At 39.2% G+C, this 19,005-nt stretch overlaps 1 protein-coding gene across 1 annotated transcript in view; it reads left to right on the top strand.

Annotated features, from left to right (window-relative positions):
* The window catches only part of LOC139937872 (dual 3',5'-cyclic-AMP and -GMP phosphodiesterase 11A-like), a 115,278-nt gene that overhangs the window by 38,537 nt on the left and 57,736 nt on the right, over positions 1 to 19,005 (top strand). The gene's annotated exons all lie outside the window — the stretch shown is intronic.

Here is a 19,005-nt window from a genome sequence, read left to right as displayed (position 1 = left end):
TTCAGAGAGACTTTAATTGCTTCCCAATACCCAGGAGTACATTTCCGGCATTCCTGCAAAAGTAGACATTTTTAACCTGACTTCCGTGCGGCCGGCCCCTGCACCTTTCAAGGCCAATGAACATCCGATTTAACACCCGCTTCTTCTTGGTTACGGTCTTCAAGTGTCAGTTAGTATGATCCTGTCTCTGATGACACAATTGCTTCTTTCATTTTTTGATAGTGGATGATATTGTTTAGCATTTGAAGGCTTCGTGATGAAACTTTCAAAATGTCGCTCCTTAGTGTGAGCGAGCAGTGCGTTTAAAGGCACTGCCGTCGATTTCACAAAACTCTTCCTAACTTAAGACTAATCTTAGTACTTAGGACGAGTCCCAACCCTGCACTGTAGCATGCAGACCTTAAAATTAATCCTAAGTTAGGACGAGTTACTCGTCCTAACTCGAGATAAGACGAGTCCTAACTCTTTGTGAAATCGACGGCAGGACACTATTTTGTATTACTCAAAATAATTGGTATAGCAATAAAAACTAAGTTGGTAACGAGCAATAGAAGAGCTGTTGATAGTAAACAACAACAAGTAAGGTTTTATGCTAATAATTATTTTGAGTAATTACCAATAGTGTCCACTGCTTTTAACCATAGCAGTTAGGACGCATTGAACCTATCCTAAGTTAGGATGAGTTACTTGTCTTAACTCAAAGTAGGATTAATCCTAGTGTTTCTTGAGATTGGCTGCTCTGCCTTTACAGATACTGGACACTATTGGTAATTGTCAAAGACCAGTCTTCTCACTTAGTGTATCTCAACATATGCACAAAATAACAAACCTGTGAAAATTTGAGCTCAATTGGTCATCCAAGTCGCGAGATATTACTATGAAAGAAAAAACACCATTGTCACACTAAGTTGTGTGCTTTCAGATGCTTGATTTCGAGACCTCAAATTCTAAATCTAAGGTCTCGAAATCAAATTCGTGGAAAATTACTTTTTCTCGAAAAGTACGTTGCTTCAGAGGGAGACGTTTCTCACAATGTTTTCACCTAGTAAGGTTTTATGCCAATAGATATTTTGAGTAACTACCAATAGTGTCCAATGCCTTTAATACATCAGTTCTGTATTCAAGCGAGTTCGTCATCAAAAGTGTGTCTCTGTCCAATATGTCATCAGCCGATGATATATATCCCCATCTTGGCCTAGGGTTTCTTTATCTATCGGTAGGGATCAATGCATGGACATACACAGAGCTAATGTTTCAAAATACTCGGGTCCTGAGGGTAATTCCTGGAGATTCGTTTCCGGGATCCGGTTTAAGATCTGTGCAAACTTCACGGATATAAGGTGATGATTTATACCCACGCGTTAGTATGGCCAGGGATGCTTATGGCGTGTGGTGAAGGGTTGTCCGAGATATTAGATTCCTGTAGATGTATATTCATTTTCTGACCGATTTCCAAAACGACTCCGATACATCACCGGTTTTTTTTTTAACCAGCCTACGTGGCCTGGTGAGCTTATAACACCCCTGTAAACCTGAAACACTATATGCGTGTTCATGTGAGATGGATTTTGATGTATTTGGTGTTTTTAGGGTTTACTGAAGGGATTTGATAGGTTGACATGGAGTTTACATCCCGCGGCAGAAACTGGAGTCAGTCAGGACAAACTCGAGAAACCCCTTCCTTCGATTATTGTAGACAAGCAGTCCGTGTCGTTCAGATGTACGTGTTTTGTTTCCTCCTTCACTAGTGGTCCCTTCCGAATCAGAAGGCACTTTACACGTGGTATCTGTCAAAGATCAGTATTATCACATGGTGTATCTCAACATACGCATAAAACAGCAAATCTCTTAAAATTTGGGCTCAACTGGTCATCGAAGTCGCGAGAAAAACTATAATATACTTTAGTGAGAAATTACTAGTTACATAGTTATTTCAGAGGGAGTCGTTTCTCATAACATATTATACTGTCAACATCTCTCCGTTGCTCCGTACCAAGTAAGTTTTTATGCTAATTATTTAAGAACAATTACCAAACGTGACCAGTTAACATTTCGTCTCCTTCCATTCAAATCCAGTCGTGTAGACATTAAGACTCAAGATCATCTTAGGGGTTAAAAGGCCCTTAAAGACACTGGACACTATTGGTAACTGTCAAAGACAAGCCTTCACAGTTGGTGTATCTCAACACATGCTTAAACTAACAAACCTGTGAAAATTTGAGCTCAATCGGCTGTTGAAGTTGCGAAATAATAATGAAAAGAACAAAAAAAACCTTGTCACATGAAGTTGTGTGCTTTCAGATGCTTGATTTTGAGACCTCAAATTTTAAATCTTGAAATCAACTTCGTGGAAAATTACTTCTTTCTCGAAAAATACATTATGTGTTATACTATCAACCTCTCCCATTACTCGCCGTTACCAAGTAAGGTTTTATGCTAATAATTATTTTGAGTAATTATCAACAGTGTCCACTGCCTTTAAGTCAACGACTCTATGAAAGGATGACGCCGAGCAGGAATAGTTTAAACTTCTCCCCCGAAAAATGCCGAAACGCCTAGGCAAACATTCCACGCATAAAACCAAACTCACCTCCAAAGGAAAAACACTCGACAGTCTGTGACGCACGTATAAAATTATTGTTCCATACAATCCATTATCGTACAGCACTAATTAAAGAACACACGAATGACGCTCGCGATAGCTCCAGCCAAAAATAGTAAAACCAAAACAAGCGGCTATTTTTGTACAACCGTGGTGTTTGGAACTTGATAGCAATCTTGTACTTGGTGCTTAATCATCACTTAACGAGGGGAACAAATCACTAGTGTGATTGGATTTGACCTTTAGATGTGTTTTTTTATTATATCTCTCATAGACCACTGGGTTGTTTGGTCGGATTGGGTCGATTACAGGTTTTTTGTCTCCTCAGAAATACATCCTGTACACTTAACCGCACTGGACACTATTGGTTACTACTCAAGATAACTGTTAGCATAACACCTTACTTAGTAACGAGCAGTAACATTGTGAGAAACGGCTCCCTAAGAAGTATCGTAGTTTCCGAGAAAGAAGTAAGTTTTCACGAGTTTGATTTCGAGGCCTCAGAATCAGATTTTGAGGTCTCGAAGTCAAACATGTGAAAGCACACAACTTCGCGTGACAAGGGTGTTTTTTCTTTTATTATTATCTCGCAACTTCAAACTTTTACAGGTTTGTTATTTTATGCATAATGTTGAAATACTCCAAGTGAGAAGACTGGTCTTTGACAATAACCACTAGTGTCCAGTGTCTTTGTAGGCACTGGACACTATTGGTATCTACTCAAATAATTGTTAGCATACAAACTTTCTTGGTATCGAGTAATGTATTTTGGAGAAAGAGGTAGTTTTTCACTCAAATATTAAAAGACTTCAGACCCGAAGCCTTTAATCTAGGCATCTGAAAGCACACAAATTTGTGTAAGAATTGTGTTTTTTGTCACTATCCTCTTGCAACTTCGATGGGGAAACTCATATACTCAGATGAGGCATGAAAACCCATACAAGGCTGGGATAACGTCACACTTCGAGGCTCGTGAATAACGCCACAGACCTGCCTCGAGACCGGCGTGTATATTCACCTTTGACCTCGGTCATTTCACAAAAAGAAACGCAGCCAATTTCTATTGCGGACGTGACAGCAGTGTACTGTTTGGGGCATCTATGGAAAGCTCATGTCACTACACGTATCCAATGATATCATTGTGTCCAATGGAACCACTGGATCTGCCAGCAGGGACCTGTTTTTGCCCCTGCGGATAAAGACAGGAGACAGGGGCACATGCAAGGCTGGGATTCGAACCGTAATTGAGAGGTGAATTATGGGGGAGAAACCACTGAGTCAAAATATTCGTAAACAAAATTCGAACATTGTTCGTAAACAAATAAGGCCAACTTTCTCTGATCTAATAATATGAGTTTCACCGACCCTTTCCAATAACTTTATAAGCAAAATTAACAATTTCAATAAACCCGTTCGTACATTAAAGATTGACTCCGGATACAGCTTCCAAGAATTAAATCCTCCCAACAAAATTAACTCCTTCCTAATTGTTTAAAAGATTAATTAATTCATTAAATGGAATAGTCTCTTAACTTAAACGTTCCACACGAAATATTAATAGCAAAGCCGGAAATGGCTTGTTAAGCCATTCCAAAATAGTCACAATACATCTGTATGTTCAATTGTGGTTCCATCAGACAGCGCAATGTTGAATTCAAATATTATTTGGGATTCAACAGATGGAGTTCTACTAAATGTATTTTGGTGCCGCCTTTTGCATAATTGGCCACAGTTTGCTTGCTACTTCTGTCAAATTATTGCAGATTAAACTAGTATATAATTTTCTGATTATTTGGTTATGAAAACAAAGCAGTGAAAGACAAATTTGTAACCTCGATTGATTTTATAACCAGTTAAACTTGAGCTACACGCAGCGTTAGTTATAAACTCGCCTTTGAGTTGACATGGGGTTTCATAAAAACATGATAAGGCTCTATACACTACAAACTCAATCAACTCCATAGTTGCATTGTGTATTCTACATTCATACATGATTATAACAATCTGTCGTGCCCAAATACAAATGGTACTCTTTCCCTTCAAATGCACTGGTCACCTTCGGTAATTGTCAAAGACCAGTATCCTCACTTGGTGTATCCGGACATATGCATAAAATAACAAATCTGTGAACATTTGGACTCAGTTGGTCATCGAAGTTGCGAGAGTATAAGGAAGGGAAAACACCCTTGTTGCACAAGTATGTGTGCTTTTTGATGCCTAACAGAAGGCTTCAGGCATGATGTCTTTTAATAATTGAGTGAGTGATGAAACTACCTCTTTCTCAAAAACTATATTACTTACAAGGGAGCCGCTAGGTGTTATGTTGGCAATTACTTTGACTAATTACCAGTAGTGTACAGTGCCTTTAAACACACGTACTCACACAATCTCTTCATCAGCTCGTCTAGTGTTGTTCACTGCCGTAATGTCGCTCATGTATAAAGGATATTAGTCTGTAATTATTGATCCTGAGGTCCTGATAATGAATAGATGCAGATGTGACATGAGCAGGGTATCCAAAGCTTGCCCGGAGATTTATCGCCTGTGACATTTAAAATGTCATTACTGTGCCCATTATGTCGACCATTAGTGACCTGTGTTCGTGCGCTTTTGGTGTAACCAGAGAACACCGTTCGTGACTTGTGATACCTTTTCTTTGAAATGGTCTGTATAACGTACGGACCTTTTATGTACCTTTGATATAACTGTGTAGAAATATCAGAAAGATACAATGACTTGTGTATGTCGTTTGTATAGGTTTAGTTTGTGATGAATTTGTGTATTGTGTTGAGGGCCTTTTCTCTTTGAGTGTAGACAATTGATATCGAGTGACGAAATCTGTTTGTTGGATTCTGAGGAAGACAACGTGTATTAGAGATACTTGATATAGTAATAGCCTTGCTGTAAAACAAATAATAATAGTAAATTTAACCCGTTTTTATATAGCGCTTTTCACACCCGGAGGGCGTCCCAAAGCGCTTCACATTTATGACCCCTGGTCACTGGGCCTTAAATCACTCCTTAAACCATCTCAGCTCCCTGGTGGGGAGTATGCAGCCTGTGCAACATTAATATGCGCTACTCGGCTAAATCAATCACAAGAACCATCTCTGCCCTCACAGGTACCCATTTACCCCCTGGGTGGAAGTGTGAGTGAAAAGGCTCTCATGTGACTTGTAGGCGTTCTGAAAGAGCCAGTATTGTGGTAACATCCTTTTGCTTCGTTACCCCTATGTTTCGACCCCCTATGTTCTGACACTTGATTAATCTAAACCCCAACCCTATAACTCAACCCTAACCCTCGCTCTCACCCAAACTCTAACCCAAACTATAACCCCAACTCTAACACCGACCCTACCCTTAAAGTGAAAATCAAAAGGGTTTTCGAAACATGGGGTTGTCGGATGAGCGGTAACACCCCGACGTTTCGATATGTATGCTCTGATCATCTTCAGGAGAAAGCTAGACTCGGGTACTTAAGGATGTATAGATACTCTCTGGCATGACGCGCATGACACTTGAACAAGATTCATTGATGAGAAGATCGGCAAAATAATGCGTCAAGGCGGGAATGCTGGTACTAAAAGCTAGTGGGAGTGTTTAACCGTTGAATACCAAGTGTCCACACGCTGTGGGGATTTCAAACGCTTTGTGGACACACACACGTCCACAGAGCATTCTATGCAAAACAAAACTGCATATAGGTGAAGAGTTGTGCTCAATATAAACTGTGTCTTGAGTCAAGCTTTCCCCTGAATACGAAGCTGCTCAGTTGTCACACCACTGTTTTTGATCCACCACTGACCACTGTCTTTAAAGCGAACACTACCAGAACATGTGTTCACTTTATTGAAAGTACGTGTATTTACAACTGTCTACACACATCAAGGGGTTGCAGAGATTTAGGTCATGCATAAGTGTCTTTCGTTAATCTTTCTATGTTTTGTTGTATGTGATCTATTTATAATGTTTGAATCGGTCAAACTACAGACTACAGCATGAACTTGCTTACACCGTGAACCCTTTCAATTAAAACTTACTGTGAACCCTCGCAGTCCAAGGCATCCTCGGCAAAAGAGGCCGATAATTTGTTCGTAGGGCGTGGGGAGACAGAAAGAGAAATCCTACCCTGTCAAAATTAAAATTCCAAACAGGTTTATCAAATAGACACTGTACACAATGAACGCTACATTAAGGAGGACGTGTAGTCCCAGGTCCGTATACAGCGACTGGGATGGGGGGAAATCACCATGACGAGCATTGTGTGTGCCATTCTCTCTCCCTCACTTCATCTATATTTACTCTGCGTCACTACCAATGATAAAGACACGTACGGCTACCCTAGAATGGACTCTCCTTCGACCAAGTACTCCCCCAACTTCTTGATCAACGGTAAACACTCTCTACTCCCCCCCGTGTTCGCGCTCCGTAAACACGGACGGCAAATGTTCCTCTTTGCTCGCTCGCTCTCTCTGTCCCTCCCCCTCTTTTATTGTGCGTTCCTCACGTATTGATCTCGGTAGTGCCTTGCATTTTCTTTTTCGTCATTGTAAAATATCTATGCATGTTATTAATATTATCATCAAACATAAACTATATCTCCAGCAGCAAGTTGAATAATAACGAAATATGGGGGAAATCCGGGCTATAATTCTCGACTTAAAGGCAGTGGAGACTATTGGTAATTACTAAAAAATAATTATCAGCACAAAGATTTACTTGGTAACGAGTAATTGGGAGAGGTTGATAGTATAAAACATTGTGAGAAACGGCTCCCTCTGAAATAAAGTAGTTTTCGAGAAAGAAGTAGTTTTCCACGAATTTGATTTCAAGACCTCAAGTTTAGAATTTGAGGTCTCGAAGCGCATAACTTCGTGTGACAAGGGTGTTTTTTCTTTCATTATTATCTCGCAACTCCGACGACCAATCAAGCTCAAACTTTCACAGGTTTGTTGTTTTATGCATATGTTGAGAAACACCAACCGAATGAGAAGACTAGTCTTTGACAATTACCAATAGTGTCCATTGTCTTTAATGTTCTTGGCTATAATGTAATGATAGATTGGCTTTAATGGTAAAATTCTCGTTCGAAAAGAAGTACCCAACCATCTTTCGAAACAGCCGACCTCGAGCCCCGTGGACTGTGCAGGCCTGGGCACCTCATAATAAATGACAAGTGGTTGCACCTTGCTCCTTCATATGGTAGGGTTGAGCACGGACAGCCTTTTACATATACACACACCCACGCCAAAAGCATTCTCTCTCTTATCGCTATGCATTTTAAAGGTACTGGGTGGATTTCACAAAGGTAGTCCTAACTTAGGACTAGTCCTAGGCAATGCTAAGAGATAGGACTTGTCCTAAGTTAGGACCAGTAACTCATCCTAACTTACGACTGGTCCTCCTAACTTAGGACTAGTCCTAAGCAATGCTAAGAGATAGGACTTGTCCTAAGTTAGGACCAGTAACTCATCCTAACTTAGGACTGGTCCTCCTAACTTAGGACTAGTCCTAAGCAATGCTAAGAGATAGGACTTGTCCTAAGTTAGGACCAGTAACTCATCCTCACTTAGGACTGGTCCTCCTAACTTAGGACTAGTCCTAAGCAATGCTAAGAGATAGGATTGGTCCTAAGTTAGGACCAGTAACTCATCCTAACTTACGACTGGTCCTCCTAACTTAGGACTAGTCCTAAGCAATGCTAAGAGATAGGACTGGTCCTAAGTTAGGACCAGTAACTCATCCTAACTTAGGACTGGTCCTCCTAACTTAGGACTAGTCCTAAGCAATGCTAAGAGATAGGATTGGTCCTAAGTTAGGACCAGTTACTCATCCTAACTTAGGACTGGTCCTCCTAACTTAGGACTAGTCCTAAGCAATGCTAAGAGATAGGATTGGTCCTAAGTTAGGACCAGTAACTCATCCTAACTTAGGACTGGTCCTCCTAACTTAGGACTAGTCCCAAGCAATGCCAAGAGATAGGATTGGTCCTAAGTTAGGACCAGTAACTCATCCTAACTTAGGACTGGTCCTCCTAACTTAGGACTAGTCCTAAGCAATGCCAAGAGATAGGATTGGTCCTAAGTTAGGACCAGTAACTCATCCTAACTTAGGACTGGTCCTATCTCTTAGCATTGCCTATGACTAGTCCTAAGTTAGGACTACCTTTGTGAAATCCACCCCTGGACACCTTTGGTAGTTATCAACGACCAGTATTCTTCTCACTATAGGTGTAGACCAACATATACATAAGAAAACAAATCTATGAAAACATTTACTCAGTATGTCGTCAAAGTTGCTAGAGAATGAAAGAAAAGAGTTACACCATTGTTGCACTTTGTGTGCTATTAGATGTCTGCTAAAGGCTTCAGGCATATAGTATTTTAATGGTTGCGAAATCACCTCTTTCTACAAAACGGCGAATACTTAATAGGGAGCCGTTTCTCACAATTTCTTTACTCATCAACAGCTTTTCATTGCTCGTTACCAAAGAGGTTTTATGCTAACAATTATTTTAAGTAGTTACCAACAGTGTTCACAGTGCCTTAACTGTGCAAAAAAAATTACCTCTTTCGCAAAAACTACGTTACTTCAGAGGAAGTCGTCTCTCTATACTATGAACAGCTTGAAGCCACTGGACACTATTGGTAATTGTCAAAGACCAGTCTTCTCACTTGGTGTATCTCAGTATATGCAAAAATAACAAACCTGTACAAATTTTAGCTCAATTGGTCGTCGAAATTGCGAGATAATAACGAAAGAAAAAAACACCCTTGTCACACGGAGTTGTGTGCGTTTAGATAGTTGATTTCGAGACCTCAAAATCTAAATCTGAGGTCTCGAAATCAAATTCGTGGAAAATTACTTCTCACTTGAAAATTACGTCCGTTCAGAGGGAGCCGTTTCTCACAATTGTTTATACTATAAACCTCTTCCCATAAAATGAGACTTTATGCTATTAATTATTTTAAGTAGTTACCAATAGTGTCCACTGCCTTTAAACAGTTGTTATGCATATGGTAATTTTGAGTAATTATGTATAGTGTCCAGGGCCTTTTACTTTAACAAAACGGGGTTCGTTTATGACTGACGGCAGACAGGACTTCACAGAATTGAACCCTTCAAAAACTCTTTTGAATTGCAGTGTGGATGAGTACGGGGTAATTACTTATAACTCACTCTAGATGTATTATTAGCCTGTGGGTTATGGATGTTCAAGTAGTGTTGTCAACGTGACAGGTTGTTGTACCTCAGTCTGTATAGAATGACGCTCTGGAGGTGAATATTCCCTCAAGAACTTGCGGCATTATTTTCTTGTCTCTTCTTATTTTTTTGTGGCGAACCCAGCCTCATGTATTCGTAAAGGTGTTCGATATTCTTTACATCTGTGAGGGAAAAGGGGTATTACTAATGTACCGGTTGAAATAATAATTATATCAAGACATTCAAAAGACACTTACACCTTCAGTCTTATCTTACAAAGTAAAGTGCATAGCTGAATTACATTAGAATTTCTACGCCAAACAAGTGTCTTAAATAAAAAAAACTTTTGGGTAGAAAGGCACACATTGTGAGGTTTACAAAAAGTGGTGATGAACAGCCCCATTTTTTGGCAAAAGGCACACAATGCAGGTTGAGTTTGGGAAAATTATCAAATTCAACGGATAAAAAAATTGTTTTGTCTGAAACAATCAGCATGGCGAACTAATGCTAATCATGGCATGTTTAGACCTTTACCACGGTGTGGTCATCTTTATTTCACTCCATTCCAACTCATTGTAACCAAACTGAGGCTGGACGCAATAGTAGTCTGGTGTCATGTTTTCGCAATGAATGTAAGCATTCATTACTGTTATTAGAAACAGGAAACATGACCAAGATGGTGACAGCGTGGTAACAGTCTATTTACACTCACGATGATGTTAGTGTTTCAATGAATGATTTTAACAACCTCAACGCCCCCTGAATAAGTCAATATTTTGAACCATTTTGTGGGCATCTAATACATGTTTTACTGATTTGACGTCTTTGTCACGATTTTCACGCAACATTTCCGGTGAATCTATAGTTCATGCCAAAGCAATTTCGACTCTTGTTTTATTAAAACAATCAATCTTTTTGAAATATTATGAGCTGACGAAGTATAAGAAAATAATTGACAGAGACATCGCAAACAGGGGTCGGTTTTTTGTTTAAAGGGTCTATCTGTACTTTTTGTAGGACAAAAAACCACTATGTCCACAGATGTACATTAAACTTACACTGTTTGAAGATAATGATAGAAGAAAGCTTCCCTGAAAATATTAGTTACTTTCGTCTCAGTTATCATGAGACGAAAATTATTTTAGCATGTAAAAACGTATTTTCATGACATTGTTTTACTCATTTCTCAAAAACTACAGCACCTCAGCAAGTAAAATTATAAGGTACGCTTTTTACCATCATTATCTTCAAACGGTGTAAGTTTAATGTAAATCTGTGGACAGTGTGTTTTGTGTTACAAAATGTACCCAAATCCTTTAAAGACACTGGACACTATTGGTAATTGTCAAAGACCAGTCTGTTCACTTGGTGTGTCTCAACATGTGCATAAAATAACAAACCTGTGAAAATTCGAGCTCATATTGGTCGTCGAAGTTGCGAGATAATAATGAAAGAAAAAACTGAGGTCTCGAAATCAAATTCAAGGAAAATTACTTCTTTCTAGAAACTAAGTCACTTCAGAAGGAGCCATTTCTCACAATGTTTTATACTGTCAACAGCTCCCCATTACTCGTTACCAAGTGAGGTTTTATGCTAATGATTATTTTGAGTAATTACCCATAGTGTCCACTGCCTTTAAACTGTTAAAAACAAAAAGCATTGCTTTTTAAAACAAATTTATTTTCAAATCAAAATTAGCACGGCACCAATCAAGCATATAACAATACATAGGACTGCAATACATTGGACGGTAACCCAATTCTTATAAGCAATAATTCGCTCTTTAATTTTTTTTGTTTAACCTGAGCAGCAATTTTGAATTCTTGCCGAGATGTATCCTCAGCTCTCATTTATTTGATACCTCAATCCTCATACTTATAAAGTGATATTTATATGGTGTTGGGATTTATTTTTATTAAGATGTCGCCATGTTGGCTGGCTCCCTTGTTACTATCAGTTCATGCAATCTTAGGTTATAGATCCACGTTATTCATCCTCGTTATTATAGGCAGCTGCACCACAGAAAGAAACCTTGCAAAATTACAGTGCAATACGGGGGAGCATCGGATGTTTACATGTGGTGGTGTTTGTAGAGCTTTTCGTAACAAAAATGAAGATTGGATTCAGCTCACAAATTGAAAGAAATTAGTGTATTATTCGGTGTATATTCGTATCAACGGCAATAACAACTTACTTTTTTAAATGTGGGGTTCATCCAATCGTTTTGTATGGATCTGTGTTATTCAGCCTCGTTATTGGGCAGCTGCACTATACAAAGAATCCTTAGAAAGTTACAATGCACTGCGGGGGAGTATGTTTTAAAATCGAATGTTTACATGTGGTGGTTTTGTGTGAGCTTTTCAAAACAAAATAGAGACAGGATTCGGCTCACGAATTGAGAAACACACGAGCGTATTATTTGGGGTGTATTCGTGTGTCTTTTAGTATCAACGGCAACACAAACCTACTTTTTGAAACGTCAATTCATCCATTATTGTATGGATCTGTATTCATCCTTGCTATTAGGCAGCTCCACTACAGAAAGGAACCTTAAAAAATCACAATACACTGTGCGGGGAGCATGTTTAAAAATCGAATGGTTACATGTGATGGTGGTTTTGTATGAAGTTTTCAAAACGAATTGAAGCCAAGGTTAAGCTCATGAATTGAAACACATGTCTGTATATTTAGTTGGTGTACATTCTTTGTGTATTTTAATAACCATGGCAGTAAAAACTTACTTGATAAGAATTACAGCATATTTGGACAGTATAATACAACTTAAAAAGCTTTTCACTCCAATGGAACAAAATTATCATCTTTTTATACAAACAAATATAAATCCGAAAAGTGTTACTGACATTAACGTTTCTCAGTATTCCAATTGCAGATTATTCTTCTTGCGTGGACATAACAGCTCCAGATTTTCGGGCAATATTATTTCAAAAACGCTACCACTTTTTCAAATGAAATTTTCACAGGTTAATTTTATGGATTGATACAATGAGTGGGTTACTAAGCTAACACAGTTTCATTAAAGGAATCATCATGCTGTATGTATACGGGATAGATGTTAAATTTGCATCGGTGATATTTTGAGTATACAATGCTATTACACATCGGTGTAAGGGTAAAAACCAAAATTAATATTCTTTATCCCCGATGCAAACTCTTATATCGTTGCGGTACCCGCTGCCAAAACATAGGATTCGAACTGCCTCTAGCTACCGGGCAACCTCGGTAGTCTAGTTGGTAAGACACTGCTCTAGAATTGAAAGGGTCGTGGGTTTGAATCCCACCCGAGTAACATACATAAAGTCTCTTGAGTCGAAATTGATCCGGACCCGGAACTTGGAGGTTTAGACCCACTTCGGGATAAATCAGTGGGACGTTTTGAACCAAAGACCCAACTTATCCGGAGTCAATGTCCGGCACTAAGTGCATTGGAATCTATTCGAACCCGGATCGTGGAGGTCTAGACTAACTTCCGGATTAGTCAGTAGGGCCCGTTTTGAACTGTCTGTCAAAATAATCCGGAATCACTGTCCGGAATTTACGTTCATTGTCATTTTGGCCCGCGGATCACCGAGCCGGGATTATTATTGAGTGGATGGGACTCACGTCATTGAACCCGGGTTCACAAGTTTAATTTTTACCCCGGGGTTCTTGCGAGTGAACATTTCTAAGAAACTCTGTGTGTCCGCCATGACAGTGCATTAACCTGATGCACGGCGTGTAGCATTTGATACCCAATCAATAACGTCCTCCTTCCCAATAGTCAAGCATCCTTTACCATCCTACGCAGATGCTGCCTCACACTTAAAGGCACTGGACACTATTGGTAACTGCTCAAAGTTATTGGTGGTTTCAAACATTGTGAGAAATGGCTCCCTCCAAAGTTAGGTAGTTTTTTAGAAAGAAGTAATATCTCACCTTCAGTTTAATAAGAGACCTCCGCTGAGGTCTCAAATTCAATGCATCTGAACACAAACAACCTGTGCGACAAGGGTTTTTTTTCCACTATTCTCTCGCAACTTTATGTAACCCACCATATACATCAACTGACAAACATGTAGAAGTTTGAGATCAATTAGCCATCTGGGTCTTGAGAAAATAGTGAAAAACTGACTACACATTTTCCATGACATCGATTCAAAAAAAATGAATGAAACGCTTCCTGAGCGATAAATTCCAATCGGGATATTAAGCCTTATTTAATTCTCATCAAATATGACATTTCAGACAGAAATATTTCAAGTGAATTTGTTCTACTATCATCTTCATTAGACCTTCGTATGTAAATCTGTGATCTCGGACAAGGTTTTTTTTTTTTACCAATTCTTTGATGTTCCTTTTATTTTAGTAAAAGGTACTTTATAAGAGCCCAACCGCATGAATAATGTACCCGGCAAACTCAAGAGAATTTGTTTTACTATCATCTTCATTAGACCGTTGTATGTAAATCTGTGTTCTCGGACGAGTTTGTCTTTTTTACCAATTATTTAATGTTCCTTTAAGTTCACATCCTAAAAGGTACTTTATAAGAGCCCAACCGCATGAAATATGTACCCGGCGAACTTCAACATTATGTGCAGTTGTCCTGCCGTGCAATAACAAAACGACTAACAGGCCTGTCCACATGATTTAGAGAAAGCTCTGTTTTCTGTGAAAATAATATGCAAGACGTGAGAGCGAATGAATTATGGCTGTAGTCACTTTAGTCTCATAATATCGCTGGCAAATTTAAGTTTCGTGTGGGATTTTGATGACGTAGTGTTTGTTATGATAGCATTTCAATGTACGTATTGCTTCTTCTTCCTTATAACAAGCTGCTTCAAGATGCATCATTGCTTGATTATTATTTGTCTAGTGTTTTTTAATGTAATTGGCATGAAGTTATTATTTTTGCTATGACCAGCTTGCATGCAGCTTCTGATGTATTGCATTGTACAGACGGTACAGAGACACGACTGTTCATTATACCATCTAAACAAACAATGCTCTCTCGTGTAATGGCAACTTCAACTAAATTATAGCCATCGAGAAAGTCGCTCGTTGCTTAAAGCAAGCTCGCTGGTCTACCAGGGTATCTACCTGTAACTTCTATATGAAGATGGCGTAAAATGGCCATACATTTTTTTCTTTTTCGGAAGCCGGATTTTGATTTGAATTGTGTGTCTCTATCTTGCTTATAGTTCAGGAGTTTTTGTCAAACATACTGTACGGAATGTAGTATGTTCGATTCCCAATTGGTGTACCTGTGGCTTTTATTACATATACAAACCACGAGAGGTAATGTTTTGGTATTTTTACCATTAATTGTATGTGTGAATAGCATCTGCATAGTTACGAATGGCTTCTGACTGGCACCCTAAACAAAGATATTGATAAAATAGAGAGACGGCAAACATAGGGCTGGATAGCTCAGTAAAGCGCCGGTCCTTGGTTGAAGTCACACTCCAGTAAATGTGTCTCTATTCGAGCCAATTTTGTTTGAATGTTTTCACCAAATAAGTGGGTCCCTTTGTTTCTGTATGATATTTGAGCCCTTTTATATTTCCATATTTGATTTGTCAGCTCGAAAGTTAGCAACCCGGTGTTGAGGAACAATCCTCACCACCGCACAACAGTACTTTAGACGGGGAAAAGTACCCGAACTAGTGGATAAGCCTAAATGACGAGGCTTGACGATTGAAAGCAGTTTCGCTGGAAATTGTTTCCACCATGTATCGTACCTTTAAGTAGATACAATGCATAAAATGTATTATATATGCATGATGAATGATAGTACATCCGATGTATGAATGATGAACAAGATATTAATACACGCTCAGATTTATTTCTCACTGTGGTTGGCCCAATTACTCATCAGGATCTTTAAAGGGTAGTAAAAATCCATGGTAAGAATCGAACCAGATCCTGGGTCTCAGGGGACCTGACTCTCTTCTAAGTCAGGCTGACCCGGAAATTGGTTGTCAAATGTGATTTGAGCTTAGATTCAAGCTCAGCTTAACCAACTTAGGGTCTGTTCGACACAGATTCCGCGTTGCAATGACACGGAAAAGGTCACTATCTGTTAAACTGGGTACCCACAACATGATTCTTTAACATAAGGGAATAACAGATCAACAATATGAAGTCCCCACAACACTGTATGTGTGTACATTTGGGGGCATTTCATGGCAGGCAAAATACTACAGTGGCCTCGTATGACGTTTTACATTTTGCGTAATTTTTCCAGATAAAGTCAAGAGTTTAAAAATTACAGCTTAACATGTTTTGAGATGTGCCCCCTGTCTTCATATCAAATGTTAATAAAAGTCAGAGAGTGCAATCTCCATAAGATATAAGATGTTATGTCTTCTTTTATAGGGTTGTAATTGTCTACAACATCTTGTCTGCGGGAAGTCCAGGCTCTGTGGCTCTGTTTGTAAACATATCATGTCACAGATGACATTTTCTTGTCAGAAAGCTTTTCCCACTAAACGCTGATTCCTTTTTAGAACCGTTTCAACTCTTATTTTTCACCGTGGATGACTGCTACTTCTACACATTAGCTTTCAAGAAACATGTACTTGATCATTTTGTTTGTTTGGGGCTTCAATGGCCCCTTTAATTAAAACAAAGGTTACATGTCTGTGTTTCTTGATGTGATTCAGTCAGGCGTGAAATTAACATTCTTAAGGCACAAGAAGATGAAGGGCATACAGTGTACATGATCACTTGTTGAAATTCGTGCGTCAAGTCGGATTACATTGAAGGGCCTTCTTGAGTCCAATATCAAACAGTAATGACCTACCCACCCCCCTCCTCTCCACCACCCCCGCCCCTGCTCTCTCTCTCTCTCTCTCTCTCCTCTCTCTCTCTCTCTCTCTCTCTCTTCTGGAGATTACAGTTTTATGTTTAACTGCATTGCAGCGCACAGAGGACACGAAGTGCTCGTTATGGTGTCAGCAATTGTTTGATGCGTCCATTGTTTTATAAATGTTTACTGCGATGATGTGTATAAAGAAAGATACCGTCATGATTTACCTGCAGTTGAACTGCGGTGATCAGTTATGGTGAAACGGTTATCTGGTTACGGTTATTTATTTTGTAAAATAATGTGGTTTATGTAAAGGTTATTATATCATACATATCGTCCCATGTTATGTTTAGTATGTCTATTTGGGGTTATACGGTTGCTCATGTTATGTTATGCCTATATGTTATGATAATATGTTTGATATCGTTTTATGTTTGGTTTATAGTTTGTCATATATTTTTTGTTTTCATATGCTATGGATTTGTTGTTAATGGTCCTGTGTTATGGTTACACGTATGGGTATAAGTTTTGTTATGCTTATTTGTTATGATCATAATTGCTAAATTAAATTTGTTTACCATGCTCTTGAGTTCATGTTCCATAATCATAACAAATCCTCTCGATTCCCATCTACATTTGTAAATGGTGGATAGATGACTTTAAACTCTAAACCACGCTCTTTCCCCACAGACAGCCTGCCCACAGACCCTTACAAAGAGTACACATAAACACATCCCCAGGTCAAACAGAGCCTCGATGTCTGGCCATGATCCATCTCTCACCCAAATCTCTGCAACTTCCCAAATGTTTTCCCAACAAACAACACATCGGGTGAGGACGATGACGAACACGCTCTCTCCAGAACTTTGCCACACCCCCCCCCCCCCCCCCCCGCGTGCAATCTCGTTGTCTGTACATCAAAATTGCCACTGTCGTAGTGCTTTTCAATGGGGGTTATTTGTTTTTTTCTAAAAAATATTTTTTTAAAGGGCATCCTTCAGTACACTAGACGAGCAATGGAGAGCTGTTGACAGTATTAAACATTGTGAGAAATGGCTCCCTCTGTAACGTAACGTAGTAACGTAGTTTTTGAAACATAAGTAAACAAAATTTCATTATTCTCCTGCAACTGCGATGCCCAATTTTGAGCCAAAACTTTCACAGGTTTGTTAGTTAATGCACATGTTGAAATACATCATCTGAGAATACCTTAAAGGAACACGTTGCCTTGGATTGGACGAGTTGGTCTATAAAAAGCGTTTGTAACCGTTTTTTTTTATAAAATGCATTTAGTTGGAAAGATGTTTAAGAAGTAGAATACAATAATCCACACAAGTTTGCATTGAAATTGCGTGGTTTTCCTTTTACTGTGCGAACTAACACGGTCGGCCATTTATGGGAGTCATAAATGGCCGACCGTGTTAGTCTACGAGGTAAAAGGAAAACAGTGCCATTTCGAGGCATGTTTGTGTGGGTCATTGAATTCTACTTTTACATTATCTTTCTACCTATATGCATTTTATAAAAAAAACGGTTACAAAAGCTTTTCAAAGACCAACTCGACCGATCCAAGGCAACGTGTTCCTTTAAGTGCCCAGTGCCTTTAAACAATTATTCAGGACAAATTGTGAGGATGGCAATTCTATACTACATACAAAATCCCCCCTCCCGTTGATACCCTCGTTCCGTGTCACCTCTCTCTCACCCTCTATATCCATCTCGCTCCCCCCTTCAGCAACACCGATATAATCAGACAGCAAACAGCAGACTCGTGTCTTCACTTGTTTCCCCCAATTACTTGCTGACATATACGTGTGGTTATCGCTCGTTCAACTTTTGTGTGAGGGTGTCACTCAACTGGTACCCGGCACACTCTGATAAGGCGTGTGTTAAATTGACTGTGTCATTGCTGTTTGCTGCCAGTGATGATGCTTCCTCTCGATAACAACTTTCTTTTATTGAAATATTTGTTCAGGGTTATACTTTTTCTACACAAATATTATTACCTCGATACATGCTTTAGTTGTCGAGGCCTGTTAAGATATGGATCATGCCTTTTGGATAAAACTAACAGGGTAGGTTTGACTGTATGGGCCCTCAAGTAAAATGTATGTCAGACTCAGATAATGTTTTGTTTTAGGCTTGGAACGACCCGAGCATAGCGTATCTTGCTATGGATGTGGTTATATTAATGAGTGGTATGCATTGCAGTGAACGAGTAATGCAGACATGGTGGTCTTGCCATAGCCCAAGCCATAGTGACTCTCGACCATTTTTACCAACACGATCTTCTTAACCATGGTGCACGTACTGCCCTGTACTGCCCAATAAGCCATTTGCCAGTATACAATTGTTGCACGCTGTGACGGGGTCCATGGCGTTTTGTACACCCAAG

This window comes from Asterias amurensis, chromosome 5 (genome assembly GCF_032118995.1).
Source record: "Asterias amurensis chromosome 5, ASM3211899v1".
Taxonomy (NCBI): Eukaryota; Metazoa; Echinodermata; class Asteroidea; order Forcipulatida; family Asteriidae; genus Asterias; species Asterias amurensis.
The sequence above is the reverse complement of the archived record's forward strand: the minus strand, read 5'-3'. Positions and strand labels throughout refer to the sequence as shown.